The 16158-nt window shown below is 42.5% G+C and overlaps 1 long non-coding RNA gene across 1 annotated transcript in view; it reads left to right on the forward strand.

Moving 5' to 3' along the window:
* Window positions 1-11257, forward strand: part of LOC141739068 (uncharacterized) — a 77850-nt gene extending 66593 nt beyond the window's left edge. The window contains exons 4-6 of the long non-coding RNA XR_012585573.1: window positions 588-654; window positions 7480-7600; window positions 9517-11257. This is a non-coding gene — a long non-coding RNA (uncharacterized LOC141739068). The remainder of the gene's footprint in view (window positions 1-587; window positions 655-7479; window positions 7601-9516) is intronic.
* Window positions 11258-16158: the final 4901 nt, after the last annotated feature.

The raw sequence follows: 16158 nt of genomic DNA on the forward strand, positions 1-16158 counted from the left end.
TAGAACACTTCCAGGCAGTTAACTGGTTTCAGAAATAAATACAATAATTCAGATGTCAAAACCAGCATGAAGATCCACACTAAGTGCCCTGAGTGCAATCCAGAAAACATCATTTATCGCTAGGCACACCCTTCTATCGTTTATAGCCCATGACTGAAACTTTGAATCCTGTGACATCGAAGTCAGAGCTTCCTTTGAGCTCTGTAATGCTGAGGCTTCACCTCGCCAATCTTTAATCAATGCGTTGTGGGCACGTTGCTCTACAGCTTGGAAGAGGGATCCTTATCTACAGTGACTTCCTGCTCTGTGACATTACACCCCATGGCAGTGCCCCAGCTGGGAACCTTCACCTAGAGCGCTAAGGGCATGTTTGGGTCAGATAGCATGACATTATTTTGTATCTTCCTGGACACATATCTAGACATCATATAGGCAGCTTGCTGGGTTGGCTCTGCCTCAGAAACATGCTCGGTGGCCTTTCTAGGCACTAATTGTAGGAAGCCACCATGATGCTAAATTAGGACTAAGTACGCTGATCATCTTCTAGGTACTGGCCTTTCCCAAACACTTTTTTTTTTTTTACACAGAAAAGTGGAAAGAAAAGGGCCAAGCATTGCTGGTGGGGACACTGGGAAGGACAGCAGCTGAACATGGGTGAGTCCTGCGTGAGAGTGTGTGGAAAACAAGGATAGGCTCATCCCCTCATCCCAGCCCTTGCATTCACAGAAGGGGTGACTAAGCCAGGACTTTGCCCTTTTTCAGAAGTCTATGATTTTCAATTTCTTTTAAGAGTACCGCCTCTGTGGTTCAGACATTCTTCTGCTTAAACTTTGCTATTTGCTTTCCGATCATGTTGCCCTGGTGGAGGGGTTAAACTGGAAGTGTGGAAATGCTCCCCTGAAGCCCCAGATGAGTTTCCCAGAAGTGTGCGTGATCCCTGGGCAGCATGGGGAGGGCTGGTTGCCCTGCAGGGTTTCACCTCCCTGGAAAGCGGTTGGAGGAGCTGCAGGGCCATGGGGAGCGCAAGGGGAGGCCATTTGCCTCAGAAATGGTTGGGTTTGAAGCAGGTGGGACCCCATGGATTGAGCCCACTCACAGCAGACTGGTGACCTTACACAATGGGACTGAGCCAGGTTGTGACAGATGGTATCCCTGGATCTGAGACTGGGTCCTGGCTCTTACTGTTTAGCTAATTAATTGGGAGGAACATACAAATTAACTTGGTAAATTGTGAATACAGTATAAACCCCTCTGGTTTTGTAGATAGCTTTAATCCTATGCTGGAGTAAAATGATAAGTATAATCTAAGTTGCTGGTAGATTTTAGTGTTTTTCTCCTGGCCCTTGTCAGTTGATTCACAGAATTCATTCTGGAAGGACACTGCTAAACGACCTATGAGCTGATGAGGTTTATTGGATAGGCAGAACCGATGGGATAGAGACGTTCCTGGCACTAATATGTACTTCAGTAGGGTTTATCTTTAGCAAGTCCTCATAGTAAAACTGACTTTGTGGAGTGTATATTTCCACAGCAAACGTAATCACTGAAGTGATGTATCTTACATCAGGTAGGCTGGAAGTCTGATTTCTGAGGCTGCTGCCAGAGATGTTTTACATAGCTAAGAAAGAAAGAAAGAAAGAAAGAAAGAAAGACAGAAAGAAAGAAAGAAAGAAAGAAAAAGAGACAGAAATACCCACCCTCTGCCGACACTGGCGGATATCCCTGTGGCAGTGGGCGAAATGGGTAGACTGGGTTCATTGCTGTGCTTTGGGGTGACAGCTGCCACTTGGGGAAGGGCTGTGCCTGTCGAATGCAAACCAGTGCTTTGTGGAACCCCATCAGCGTGGGGAACCAGGGACGGCAGGGCAAGGGTGAGCACTGGCCAGGAAGCCTTTTCTTGCAGGCACGCCCTCCATGCCAGCAGCTCGCGGGGAGTCAATTGTCCCAGCTAAACCTCCAGAGGAATGTCCTCCTCTTTGGTGAGCTTCCAGATAATACACACACTTTAAAGCGTTTTTCTATCCCAGCAGTGCAACAAAAGGAGCTGCCAGGCTCAAGGCAAGAGCCCCATGCTCTTCAGTCGATTCTTTTGAGATGTGGGTGATGCCTCTGTGCCAAGATAGTTCATTTACCTCCACAGTGGCTTTTTCCAGCAGGTTTCCAGGAATGAGAAGAACAGCTGGAGAAACTGGATGTTATGGTTCATTGGTGGGGGGAAATTCTCTGTACTGCAATATTAGTACTCACTGCCTATTGTGGTCACCAAGCACTGTCATCAAGGAGGTTTCAAGGGGCTGGTAAGGAAGTGGGATGTACTGAAGCTCTCACGCTTGAGCAATTCAAGTCCAGAAGGGTAACGCAGGGAGTATGTTTATCATGTAAACAGTGAACTGTCTGTAAAAAGGGAAGTTTTATGCAGCGATGGGGATGTGGGAAATGAGAAACCACAAATTAATGAGAAACCCTACCGAGGTTAAAGTCATTTACTGATTAATTTTGATTTCACTTTGTTTGGTTAGAGTGGAAAGGGGAGAAGACACAGCATTGCATGATAAATCTTTTATTGGCATGGGTTTGAGATTATTCATAAGTGAGACTAACCCACATCAGTACCAATTGCTTATGCTGTACCATTCTACCAGGTATTTTGGATGTGCCACCTGGACAGCTGTTTCAGGCAAATTTTTTGAAACCTTACTGGAAATCGTCTCTTCTCTGTTTACCTGTAAATCTCCAGTAGGGTTCTCTGGTATTTTTTCTTTAGGGGGATTTTTGAGAAATAAATAAGTCACTAAAAATACCACTATAGTGATAATGTGACTAGAAGCAACCCAACTTTCCAGTCTGATTTCTTGGGACCTTCCAAGTATAGTTACAGGGTTGTGTAGAAAAACAGGAATCTCCCCTTTCTGTTCTGCCCACGCCTAGCCCTCAAGGTCATGCAGAAAATTACTTCCCTCCAATATCAGGATTTAATCTGATTGCTTCTTTTTGCCAAGGCAATATTTTTGGGAACTACTTCTCCAATTTGAGGAAAGGCTGAGAATGGTGGGGTGGTAGAGGATAGCTTCATTTTTAGGAACAGAGATGTGGCACAATTCTTAAAGGTTGTGGGATTTTTTTTAGTGAACCTTCTGGAAATGCACAGCAGATGCAATCTATGACAAAATGCCCATCACTGATTATATAGATATCAGGGTAACAACTTGTAGCCCAGAACAGCACCATTTGAGATGAGGGAGAGGTTTTTTTACCAGGATTGGGACAAAGGTAAAAACTTACTTTGCAGTGGAGTTCTTAGTTGTTTGTTAAACCTTTTCCTGCCTGGAAAGTGCTCACAAGGTCAGCTGTAATACTGGTGGTGGCAGAGAGAGCAAGGCTCAGGTCAGCGTCTTAAAAGCGCAAAGGTATATTCAGCTCCAAAGCATATTGCTTTGTCCTCCACCACATCATACCCCCACATGTGGGAATATTTCCCACATTCCAGAACTGGCAGCAGTTTTCAAAATATTAAAATGGAAAAAAAAAAAGAAAAAAGGAAAGAAAGAAAAAAGGAAAGAAAGAAAGAAAGAAAGAAAGAAAGAAAGAAAGAAAGAAAGAAAGAAAGAAAGAAAGAAAGAAAGAAAGAAAGAAAGAAAGAAAGAAGGAAAGAAAGAAGGAAAGAAGGAAGGAAGGAAAGAAAGAAAAAGAAAGAAAGAAAGAAAGAAAGAAAGAAAGAAAGAAAGAAAGAAAGAAAGAAAGAAAGAAAGAAGGAAAGAAGGAAAGAAGGAAAGAAGGAAAGAAAGAAAGAGTGCCACAAAATCATTTCCTTCTTACTTTCCAAACGTGAAACTCTCAAATTGTTTTGAGAGTGTTTTGTCAAGTGGCGTGTGCTGCAACAAAGGCTATGTTAAATGCTGAATTAGTTGCAGCATGAAGATCCATTTTGTTATGAATCATCTAGCAAGAAATAGGTGCTTTATACCAAAGAAGAGAAACTAGTAACTTGCCCACTGCAGTTTCCAATCAGAAGCAGCATGGCACTCTAATTCTGGCAGATTGCAAGATGCCAGGCTGTCACCATACCAATGCTGTTTGACAGTGCTTGAGCAAACTGGCCTTATAATCTGAAAGACTGGCCTTCATTTATTGTATTTAGTTTTGGTGTGATTCAGAAAATTGCAAACTTCACTCCTGAATTTGCCAAGAGAAATTGGTGGGGGTTTTGTCTAGATACCTCAGGATACTTGTACGAACAATTTCAAATATTAGGGACTAGAATCTCGTAACTGCATTCAGTACACAATTTCTTATAAGCCTACTTCCATCTACTTTACCTGCCATGTTTTCTCATTTCTTTCTCATCTTGGCCCCGTTTCAAGAGCAGGATCTTTAAATAAAAGCTTTCTAGTATATCATCTATATGATTACATAAGGATATAATATTGAGTACTGTGGTTCTGAAGCCTGACTTCCACGGTCACAGTAGACTTCTGGAAAGATGACTTTGAAAAATTATCTGACAACTTGATGCACTAATACACATTCAAACAGAAGAGAAACTTCTGGCTATAGAGGATGTTGGTGAGCACCAGGACAAAGGAGAACTGGGAAAGAAACTTCCTTAGAAACGCTTGCCTTATCCTACCTTGGTGAGAGGTAGGAATGTTTTCACATGAAGAACAGAAAAAACAGGAAAGTGCAAAAAACAGCAACAGTCTCAACTCTTCCAGTCTTCCATACATGAAGAGAATAACAACCACCACACTATTGTATGAGAAGTGGGGAGTCATGATGACAGTGCACAATTTGACACAATTTGAAGGCCATTTTGGGGCCTTCTGACTGCATTGTTTTAGACAGCACTAATACGATGCTAGAGTATCTATGCTAAATTGAAGGTTAATCCGGCTGTTTTCACTTTCCGAAGGCAAATTCTTCATTTAAATGTTTGTCCCTCAAGATGAGAGCAAGGCTAAATCTTCATACGTGCAGGTACGTTTATTTGCTCTCTTTATTCTAAAGCAGGCTGGACATGAAGAATTCAGGGCATATTTAGCTCACATAATTGCCATGCATCCATTGCTTCTAGTGTGCAGTTGGCTTGTGTTTGACCAGCTCAACACATGGGAAAAAGAAAAGTTATTTGTTGCATCTGTCCCTTTGGACTTGTCTCAGTTGCTTTTGTTTGTTGCAATGTAAGGTAATTGATGCAGTATTACTGTAAAAGCAAGGTTGAAAGAAATAAGGAAACTTGGGGTTGCTTCAGGAATGTTTTTCCTGTAATGTGGTCATGTTGCACTTGTATTTTATGACCAAATTGTTAATTCCTTGAAGTTGCGATATCACTATGATCTGAATGTACAAAGTTAATTTATTAACAAGGTAAAAGCATGTGAGAAAGAGACAATATTCCCCTGCAGATTGAATCATATGAGAAAAAAATAGCCATTTGGGAAATAATTGTCTCCTACAGACAAGAAGTAACAGAGGGGAATTTTATAAATGAAGTGTCTACACAGATTGAAAGCAAAACTTTTGAAAATATTCAGAACTCTAACAGATGAGGCATACCTACAATGTTGACCACTCCTATCAAACTCTGCTTCCAAATATTTTTAACTTTCCAGGTGATACAGATGCACGGCTGTATTTCAGAGCCTCAGAGTTCACAGTGTTTCATGTCTAACAGTACAATTCTGACTTTCTGTGTATAAGCCAACAGAATAATTTGTGGATGTAAATCCACCTTAGGTCAAGGTCAGATCTGAGTTCAAAGTCTAAAGTTTCGGTTCAGATTTGTTTACTGTGAAATCCTGCCAGACCTCTATTGTCCGTTATGTCCTTTATGTCTTTTAACACAACAATTCAGTGATGGTGATTAATTCACAGGAGCCCACAAGGAGCCTCTTGATCATGTTTTACCACGTAATTGAAAATAAAGTTGAGAGACTTCTTTTCTTCTCATGATGCTGATGGAGAAGTGGGATCCCTAGGACTCATAAAAATGTTCCTATCTGTACCACATTTTACAACAATAAAACTTCTGATGGAGAAAACCCATTTCCATGTTCCAGCTCTTCCCCACTAATGATGCCTGTTGTGCAATGCTGTCATTATAGTTACTGGGTCCTATTAACCTAAAAGCTCTGATAATCCCTGTATCTAGACAGAAAGAGCCAGATACTTCTCGAGATTTCTGAAAAGAAGTTCAGGAGACCTAAGTGAAACATTTGGATCCATGAAAACGTGTAGCCATTTTTTCATAAGGCAGGTCTTTTGTAGGCCCCTTGATAAATGACTGGCAGGTCAGCAATGTGACAGCTACAATACTAAAGCCACACTTCTAGTGATATTTGTACCATCAGGTCAAAACATGTCAATATTTCACCTGATATCAAACCGGAAGCAGGCTGTTTCCATTAAGGGCTCTGTCGGAACTGAAAATTCACAGTGCCTGAATCCAACAGCCTCGCTCGCCTTCAGCATTTTGTGTGTGATTCCGTCGCTACAGAGTGCTTGTGGGTTTTGATTCAATTTTCCCCTTGAGGCTCACTGTGTAGAAGTACATTGAGCAGCACTGTATGGGTGAATGTGGCTTCAGTAGTACCATTCATACGGTAGTTCTCAGCCTGAGTCATCTGTCAGAGTGAGGGACTTTCGCTCTAGTTCAAACGTTCCTGAAATCCAGAGGGGGGCTGATTTCATGGGTCTAGTAGAGGTTTCTCACAAAAATAGAGGTATATCCAGAACCACAAAGCCAGCCCCCATTGAATTTCAGTTTCCTTTACAGGTCATTATTGTTTTCACCACTTTATGGCAGTACTGGCCAAAATCAATCTTTTACAACTCCACTTCCTACTCATACTAAAAGAAAAAGGTTGGGGCATTTAATTAGAGCTATTTATATTTTCAAAATGAGGAAGACATTCTGAAAAAGAAATTGTTTTTGCAGCCAATTCGGGGACCTTCTGTCTACAAAATCTGCTCTAGACACTTTCCCACCACAACTTTCTTTCCATTATTAGGAACTTACACCGCGTTGTATTTAGCTTGGTATTTTGCCAAAAAATGTTCTTTAGGTCTCTATAGTACAAAATCTGACAGAAAGCATAACACAGGGAAAAAAAAAGGTATTTTTAAGTCCCTAGTTTTTTCCATTTTCCCATCAGAAAAATTTAAAAAAAAATATTAGTAATATAAATCCATCTCTGTTCCAGTTTTTGCTGTGGTTATTTATACCCTTTAAATATGATCCATGTAGAGAACTCCAAAGTTATTAAATCCGTTCAGATAGTCCTTCAATCTATTCAGAAGCTGAGTGTACCTGGCACAGGCACCAAGTATTTCCTTTTGGTTTCTGAGCTAGAAGTAAGACTTGAAGTAAATGATTTTCTGCTATGATAGTGATGATACTACCAGACGTCCTGAGTGGAAAAGGCCAGGGAGGTTCCGATCCTGACTCACGTTCTGATATTGTCTCTTTCTTTTTTACCCTAGGAAAACTCAGCTCAGATTCCGTCTGTGGTTTTCAGTAAGAATAGTGCTTTTCCCTTCTTCCCGCACAATTTTCCAGCCAGATTGACTGAACTACAGAAAGGTCAAATGACTTACTTGGAGGGTAAGCCGTGAGTCAGTAGCACAGCTAGCATTGAATCAAATCCTTTCCCGTCTTCCAGTCCAACCACTAGACAACACACAATTGCTTTCATTGACCAGGGAGCTTTAATGAAGTCAGCACTAGCTGTGCTGTATGCTAGCATGAGTCTCTGAACAGTGTTAGTATACATTAGTATGAGTCTGCCAAAATCAGTCACCTTCTACCAGCAATTCATTTGGTATGTGGCAAACAGCAGACCTTGGGTCCCTTTCTTTCCTTGCCTTGTGTCCTGTCTGTGCATATCGCTATTTGCACGCTTAAGTCATGCAGCTGCGCTCCCATCTGCACTGGGAGTTGGTATGTACAGTTCTGTTCAGGGGCTTCGTTCTCAATCTTCAGGCCCTGGGACCTCCAACAGGATTTCAGCTGCCCTTCCGCTACAGTCAAGAAGAAGGAAAGGGCCCATTATTCTGTTCTGTAGTAATATGAGATCATGGTTTGGAAGATGTTCAGAAACGCTGGACAAGATAAACTCAACAATCTGTTTTGACCTTAGACTCTACCGATGTTTGGATTTAGCTGACCTATATGCATCTGCACATAATTTGGCAGATAGAAGTCTGGAAATTTTGCAGAGAGGCCGATGGAAGATACTGTAAAAAACAGAAAATATGTCTGAAAAGGACCTTGAGCAGGCATCTAATCTAGCCTCATCTAAAGCAGGATGGGCTTTATCTACATCATTTCTAGCAGGCAAATCAACTTCTATCCTCTGCCTCCCCAGGGAATCTGTGCTATTGCCTTACAACTCAAATTATTAGGTTAGACGTTTAGGCGACCTTTATTGCCCTCCCTTGTTGAAATGAGAGCGTGTCACTCAGGTATATGAGGTAAAGCAACAAAAAAGTCAAGCTCATGCAATATGGAATGGTATGTATTACAAAGTCAATGATACAGAAGTAATTGTGTCTTCAGCAAGAATTCCCTTTCTCTTACAGTACCTTTTGCAGTACAAAGAGCCTTTTTTCCTCCTCTTTTTACTGGATAAAGCCTGGTTCTGCCTTTCTCCTAATAAGGCTCTATTTACAAAGATTTTCCAAATGTTATTCTACACAACTGCCTATGTATGTGAAGAAAAGGTAATAGGAAAAAGAAATAGTTTTCAAATGACACAGAAGATTTGACTTTTCAACTTTTCAAAGCCAGGAAATTAATATTGAATCATCTGACTGAATTTGCTGTGCTGTGCTGTGATGTTTTAGCTCATACCGCACAGAAGATAACCACTGTTCAGAGACCCTGCAGTAACTCAGCAAAATAGGATGCATGGAGGATGACGTTTCTGCTGTAAATCATCAGGTCTATTGTGTATATGTGTAATAGAAAGGACTTGGGAAGTAGGGAAATATGGGACTGTTATGGAATACCAGAAGGAACTTTTTAGCGTGTTTCTTTTACTGATGACTGGTTGGCAGCTCAAAAAAAACCCTCTAATATAAAGTCACCGTATAAATTAGAAATGGAAAGAGCTACTATTAGATCATCTTTTCCATCTTCCTGTCACTGTGGAATTGTTCCCTACAGTGTGTTCTTGAGTGTTTTGTCCAGTCTTCTCTGAAATAACTTAAGCAACAGGGTTTCCATTGCTTCTCCTTGGAATCCTACCCCACGCTGTAGTAGATCTTGTTAATAGGAAATGTTACCCTAAAGTATAAATTCTCCTGCTCTCAGTTTCATCTCATTAATTCCATTTATGCTCCCTTTTCTGGTCCTCATCAATTCTTTTGCCTCTTAAGTGTTTATATCCTCCTAAGACTTATAGGGAATTATCATACCCCAATTAGATATCGTTCAGCCAAGATATGTGCAAAGCCCATTCCCTTCATTTTCCTTCAGCCCACATCTAAGCCTTGGATCATTTTTTCCCTTCTCTGAAGTCCCTTCAGTTTGTCATCGAGTTGCCCTCAATTTAAGTTGAAGAGAGTTCTGGTCCCTACACTGCAGCCAGAGACGCAGCAATCGGGTTTCCAGAACACCAGCAATCCCCAACTCACCACAAAGTCAGATGGAGAAGACTGGCCACGGAGACTGCTCAGGAAGAAGAAGAAAATAAAGGAGAGTGGCAGTTTGCAGGGAAAGAGCAACGCAAAGTGCCAGCAAAACAGCACAAGCAGTGGTGCCGGGGAGGGGAAGAGCCACAGCAAACCCTCGCAGGAGCTGCACTGCCCCATGGCAGCCCCAGGAAGTGCTGGTAGGGTAGAAGTGGCCCCAGATCACTCCGTGCCCACCCCAGGCTGGTCACGCCAGGCAGAGCTGGTGTCACTGCTTTGCCAGCATTGCTAACCATTTTGCAGTGTCCCCACATCATGACCTCATGAGTGGCAGCAACCTGGGAGAGCGTGTGTTTCGCAGATGGACAAAGACGACTCTGTGTACAGGTTTTTTCCTTGTGGCTGTAAAATTAAGGAGTGGGAGAGAAACCTGGGCTGTATCATAGTCTCCTGGTGGTCCACTCCCTCCGCCCAGCCCTGCAGACTGTCCAAAACGTTGTCATTTTACCCCAGAAGGCGAGCAGGCCTGGGGTAGATCCAGAATGGATTACAACATAATCCAATTCACAGGGAGGGGTATTTTTGAAAGAGGATTTTTTTTTTTCTGGCTGGCTGCCAAAAATAAATAAATGCTGTAAGTATAATGTAATGTTTTTAGAGGGCATGGTGATGGAAAGAGACGGCTCGTTTCCATATCCATGTTAGAGAGCAGAAGGGGATAATTTGATTTTTGCAGCAGCATGCAAAGCAGTCTGAGGGTACGTAAGGTATAAATGCTGGTATTTCACACTGAAATTTCAAATACAGTATTAGTCTGAAGAAAGCAGTGCTTCGTTTCCAATCAGAACAATGTACTATGGGTGTTTGGTCTATATTTCAGCATCAAAAAGCCTCCGCCTGAACCTTTTGTGACCTTTAAAGAGTTTTGCATAATTAGCTTGATTAAAGACACAGCACAATTTTAGCACCAGGGACCAAAAACCACAAATTACTGAGGATCGCATGTTTTGCAAAATAATACCATTCATGTGATTATTTGTTTTGCTCTAATCATTTTTGAAATATTACTCCGTTGCTTTGACTTGAATTGCTGGTTGTAGCAGATAGCCAGTTCCCAAATAAAATGTAAGTCTCTACAAAAATGTTTCCATTGCATGAGAAACTGTTATTGGATTTCTCTAATGTCATAGGGCTGAGTTTGATGTTTGTATAAGGGATATGACTGAAAAAGGCCCTCAGTGCAAGTACTTTTCAGCTACGTATTCTGTCATTTCACTGGGCCTTCCTCAGACTTTGCTTTTCCCATTTTGATTTTAGTGTGTTAATCTCAAATTTTCAGTGTGGCAAATCCAATAAAAACTAGACCCAGAATGTGTGATAATACATAGCTAGACTTTCGCATGCAGGGAGCATCAGGTCATCTTACAGAGAGCAGTTTGGGGACTGCTTTCATCAAGGAATCCACAGGATAAACCTGGGGACTTGTAACAGAGGGAAATACTGCCCTAATGCTCCTTGGACCGTGCAGGGTAGAAATTGAGTACACAGCGTGTCCCCAAAGCATTGCCAGAGTGGAGATACCTGTCTATGGATATAAATAAAAGACACGCCTTTGGCAAGGCAACCCACCTATCTCCTGCGTGCTAAAATGGAGACTGCCTAGTTGTTTTCTCTCCACTCACACAAGAGGCAGTAATTTCCCACTGCCTGGGGGTGGTGGAAAGAAAAATGCTCAGAATGTCCCAAGCGTCCCAGGCCCAGACGGAGAGCTCTTTTATAGGAACCTTATCCTCTGCCAAACACCATTTTTCTGCACTGCTTTGGTACGGAGTGGCTATGGATCTCTGCCCATCCCCTTGCCTTTTCTAACAGGTTTCCTGACACACTCCCTGTCCCTCAAACAATGAAAAAAAGGAATCAGGCAAGTGCAGTTGGGTTCACACAATCTCAGTTCACGTGCCTATGTAGCTGTGTAAGGCCAAGCTTACATCCTGCTCCTCTGTCTGGTTTCCAATAGCTTCCAAACTGAAGAAAATGGTCAGCTACGTTACAGAGCTTGCAAACTATTTAAAGTAACCCTGCCCTCATTCATACTGTACCTACAGCCCTCACGGTCTGCCGGCCTGCTGCACAGATTTATGCAACCCTCTGCTGTTAGCACACCCTCATTGCTGCAAAAGATCTCAGCTCAAGACCTTCATGTGTTAAAAGAAATTAAGGAAGTTGCAAAATCTGTTGGTACAATAATAACAGTGGGTGTTCTTACAGAAACCAGTATAAGCTGGTTGAGTGGCACATCTGGGATGGTTTTAAGAAGAAACTTGATTAATACCACAGATGACTGCTATTTAAAGCTACTCGTTTTGATGCGTAGTTTGGGGGAGGTTCAGTTTACCCCTAAGGAAAAAGCAGGAGTTAATACAAACAGTGAGTGTACATGCTCCCCTGCATGGTATTATTCAATGGCAATTTAGATTTCATATTTTAAAAGTGGGGAACTTGATCAGAATAAAGATGAGGAAATTCCAGTGAGGCAAAAAGTGCAAGGAAAACAGCAGCAAATCCCCCTTAGATCAGAGATTCAGCGTGAAGATCAGGTGAGATGATCTCATTTGGAAAGTAAAGTGAAGGACAAAGAAAAGGTCAGTTATGATGTGTGGTTCATGAGGAACCTGCTGCAGCTCAGTCTATAAGACGAACAAAGAAACAAACAAAACACTTTACCCAAGGAAGGTGAGGTTTAAATGAGAAATTAACTGGGCCATGACAGTAGGTGAAGATAGGAGAGGACATGAGGATAAGTCCACAATAATAAATGCTGCTTGTTGGATACCACGTATGACAGTTGAATGCCAGTGAAAGATGATTTTGGAGCAGATAAATAGATTTGTGTGTTGGTCCTTTGTTGTTCAAAGATTCCTGTTTCCAACAGTGCACTTGCAGGGATGTAAGGTATGATCCGGGTTGAAGACTCTCAGGTTGGAGGAACTTGGAAGAAACTCATATTCAGTAAAGTAATAGGATACCAGACTACTCGTCCAAAGGAAGTGGTATGAAATAATAGGTGGGATACTGGCATTTACAGGGATTACTTTTCTAAGTAGATGTAGCTGTTATTAACCAGAACTAGAAAGTCCACAAAGTGACTATTTGTAATAGATCAGAGGAAGAAACTTCAAAGTTTCACATAAATCCTTGGGAAAGTGAGGAGCGAGTTAGCAATAGAGTGAAGGACCACATTTGCAGTGTACAGTTTGCAAAGGGCCAAGGCCACATAGACTCTACTAAGGAAATTCAGTTCTGCTCTTTGCCAGAGAGCCTGATCTAAGTATCTGTGTTCAGAAGTAGGTGAAGATGAGTGCTGAATCCTCCATAACGCACTGGAACTTTTAAACAGCCCTGTGGCAACGTCTATATCTTTGCGGGTCGGGGAGGAGGTTCTCTTGGTATAAGAGAGGCTAAGATCAATGCAGCTTTTGGATGAACAGGTTTTAGGCAGCACTCAGTTCAGCATACGGACTAGTTGCAGCACCATATGGAATGTGATGATATTATAGCAATAGATGTAGTGGATCTGATTGTGATCTGGCTTGCGCCAGTTCTAGGCAGATGCAACTCCTTCAGCTTTAATGGACTTAGCACAGCTTCACACTAAATGAAGTGAAATGAGTTTGGGGTAAAATATATCTACATTAAGCGATGAAAGACTTGTTATTTGTGTGATATATCTTTTTTAATTTCTCTCCTTTATTTTTTTTCCTTTAACTAAGTGCTAGCGTGTTGTGTGGGGAGCTATTTTTTTATTCTTATTAACAGTTGCCATTCTGTTTGTTGTAAGCTGTGTGTGGGTTCCTGTGCAAGACAAAGGCATGGCGCTGCTCTGGCTGGGGAGTTTTGTGCCAGCTTTTCACTGAGGAACTTCACAGCAGTTTTGGACACATTTTTCTTCACTGGGAGTAGAGGGAAGAAAACAGAGCATGTGTGCACAGCAAAGGCAAGCTTTCCAAACCTGTTTAATCTCACCATACTCTTGCTGTGCAAACCCCGGCTGCTGTAGATGAAATGGAGCTGGGGGAAGCAAAAGCACAAGGAATAGAAGAAAGGAAACAAAGGAGAGAAGCAACGGAGAGGATGGGGATGTAACAAGCTGGGGAGAGAGGAGCACCGAGCAGCAGGCAGGCTGTGATAGCAACACTGCTCTTAGAAAAGAAGAAACCGGAAGAAATATTTCTTTGCAGATAAAAAGACCTAGAGATTTAGAGTCGTGCTGCTTTTCCTCTGTGTGAGGATTTGCTTCCTGACAGTCCATCTCTAGTCAGCAGCTTTTCCTGAGACCGGGTGGCTGGAGTCAATGGGCAAATGCTCTTCTAAAAGAAGAGTTCCCAGCTTGGTTTAACATGTATACGCAATTTCCCCTCAGGTCCTGATCGGCACGCAGCTCTTCCCATAGCCGCATAAATTGATACTGAGCCGCGGGTCGCTTGCCCCAGGTGAGGATGCATTTGGAAGGACAGGGAGGAAAGTGGGGGAAGGTGAACAGGCTAGGAAAGATAGGAAGCAGCAGAGAAGGCCAGGGCTGAAGTAAACAAGAAACTCATTCCATGGCCCTCCTTCTCTTCTAGCCTCCTGCTTGGCTGTGGCTGGAGCGCATCTGATGTGTAGGCAGCACTCAGGGCCCAGGAATTTGTATGCCCTTGACATTCGCAGGAATATGCCATCTACAGTTGTTAGAGATGCTTTTGTCTTGTCAACATGGGAAATGGCCTGGTTAAGGCCAGGCCTGGGAGGCAGTAGCAGATTAGGGAAATTGTCTTTGGAGTTGTCTGTATGCGCCAATGTAAATTTGAAAAGGACAGTATGCTATTGTTTTACTTTTTTTTGGCCACAGCTAAATAAAGAAAATATGTTGCAAATATAAGAGGTCTTTCAGCTACTTTCAGCTTTGCAGGCTTAAAAAGACTGATGAACTGGATAATAATCAGAGTTTGGGATTTCATTGTCCTATATGCTGCTTTGATGAAACATGAAGAAAAAATGCCTTTTAAATGTTGTCCTTTGTGCAGAAAGACATTTCTGATTCTTTCAGCTGATCTGCTGCCTTTGCGATTGCTAGCTGGCTGTCAAGTAGAAGTCAATAGAAGTCTGCACTGCAACAGCATGGTGGAGGGGCTGGGAAGGTAGACAGCCTGTGATACCCACCTACCTCCACAACAACTCTCCATGCCACGGCGGTGGTACAGAGCAAGAGTAACTCCACGGAACTGCACTGGTGTGAGACCAGGGCTTCAGCTGCACAGATGAGAAGTCTGAGGAGAGACATGAAGTGACCACAGACAGCAGAGCAAGGCGCACTGTGAGTGTGACTCCTCTGCCACCCCGACTCTTCCTCTTTGCACTCTCAGTCATGCTGCCCAAGTTCGCTGAGCCAGACTCAGGCCAGCCAACGGAAACGGCCCTGCGTCATTTCTTTTTCGTGTGTTTCTGTTGGACCACATGACCTGTCAGAAAAGGCAGAAAAGAGAAACTCATTGACGGTGCATGAAAAGGGGCAAATGATCGTTGAACCAGAGAAGTTCCCGTGCGGATTGAGGAACCGATGAGGTGGAATTGCAGTGTGAGGCGCATCATGTGAGTGCATTAGCCATACTTGCAGTCATTTGCGTTGCCACAGCAGCTGTGCAATGCCAAGGGCCAGGGCACACACCTCTGCAGAGTTGCAGAAGGGAAAATACAGCATTTGTTCTGCTCTTAACTACAGTTGATGTCAACAGAGTCACAATCGACCCGTGTGAAAGGAAGAGCTTTTTTGTTTCAGTTTTTGAATGGTTTAATCTGTTCAATAGTTCTATCACCAATAACCTGCCTTTGAATGTAGCAACAATCCGCATTACACTTACCCCAGAGCAATCCTTAATAATGTAATTTTTTCTAATATGTCAAATGCTGCTAGGAAGCAACTCCTCAGTGAGGACTAGCAGCGTGGAAGGTTTCAGCTCTTGGAGTTCAGCTGTTTTTAATTACCCACACAGATAAGCGTAGCCATTTATTTTCTTTGAACTGGAAAAGGTTGCTTTTCTATTTTTAACCCCTGAAGACGGCTGAGTAATTCAAATGAAAGTACTCAGTCCAGAAATAACCTTTTTTTTTTTTCTCTTTTCACCCTATGAGGACCAAACCCAGTTTCTCATGAGCCAAGCTTTAACCCATACCTACTCAGTTCAGCTTGATTATATTCAGGCCAGGTTTTCGTAGCTCGGGAATAACCATAGTATCTGAGACTCATCCAGCAGGGCATTGAGCAACATGGCTTGCATTTGTCTTTTAAGAGAGAGTCCTTCTGCAGCAATGCTCACACAGAGAGGCACTACTTAGTAGGATTTTTCACCGAGTAAAACGCTACTCAACATGTATAAGGGTGACAAGATCTGGTCCAAAACAAACATGTATGACCAATTTTCCGAAAGAGCTCAGCATGTTGCCATTAATGTCACAATGGGGAGAGACTGCGTGCTAAGCACTTACAAAAAT

The sequence above is a fragment of the Larus michahellis genome, chromosome 2, assembly GCF_964199755.1.
Source record: "Larus michahellis chromosome 2, bLarMic1.1, whole genome shotgun sequence".
NCBI classification, from domain to species: domain Eukaryota; kingdom Metazoa; phylum Chordata; class Aves; order Charadriiformes; family Laridae; genus Larus; species Larus michahellis.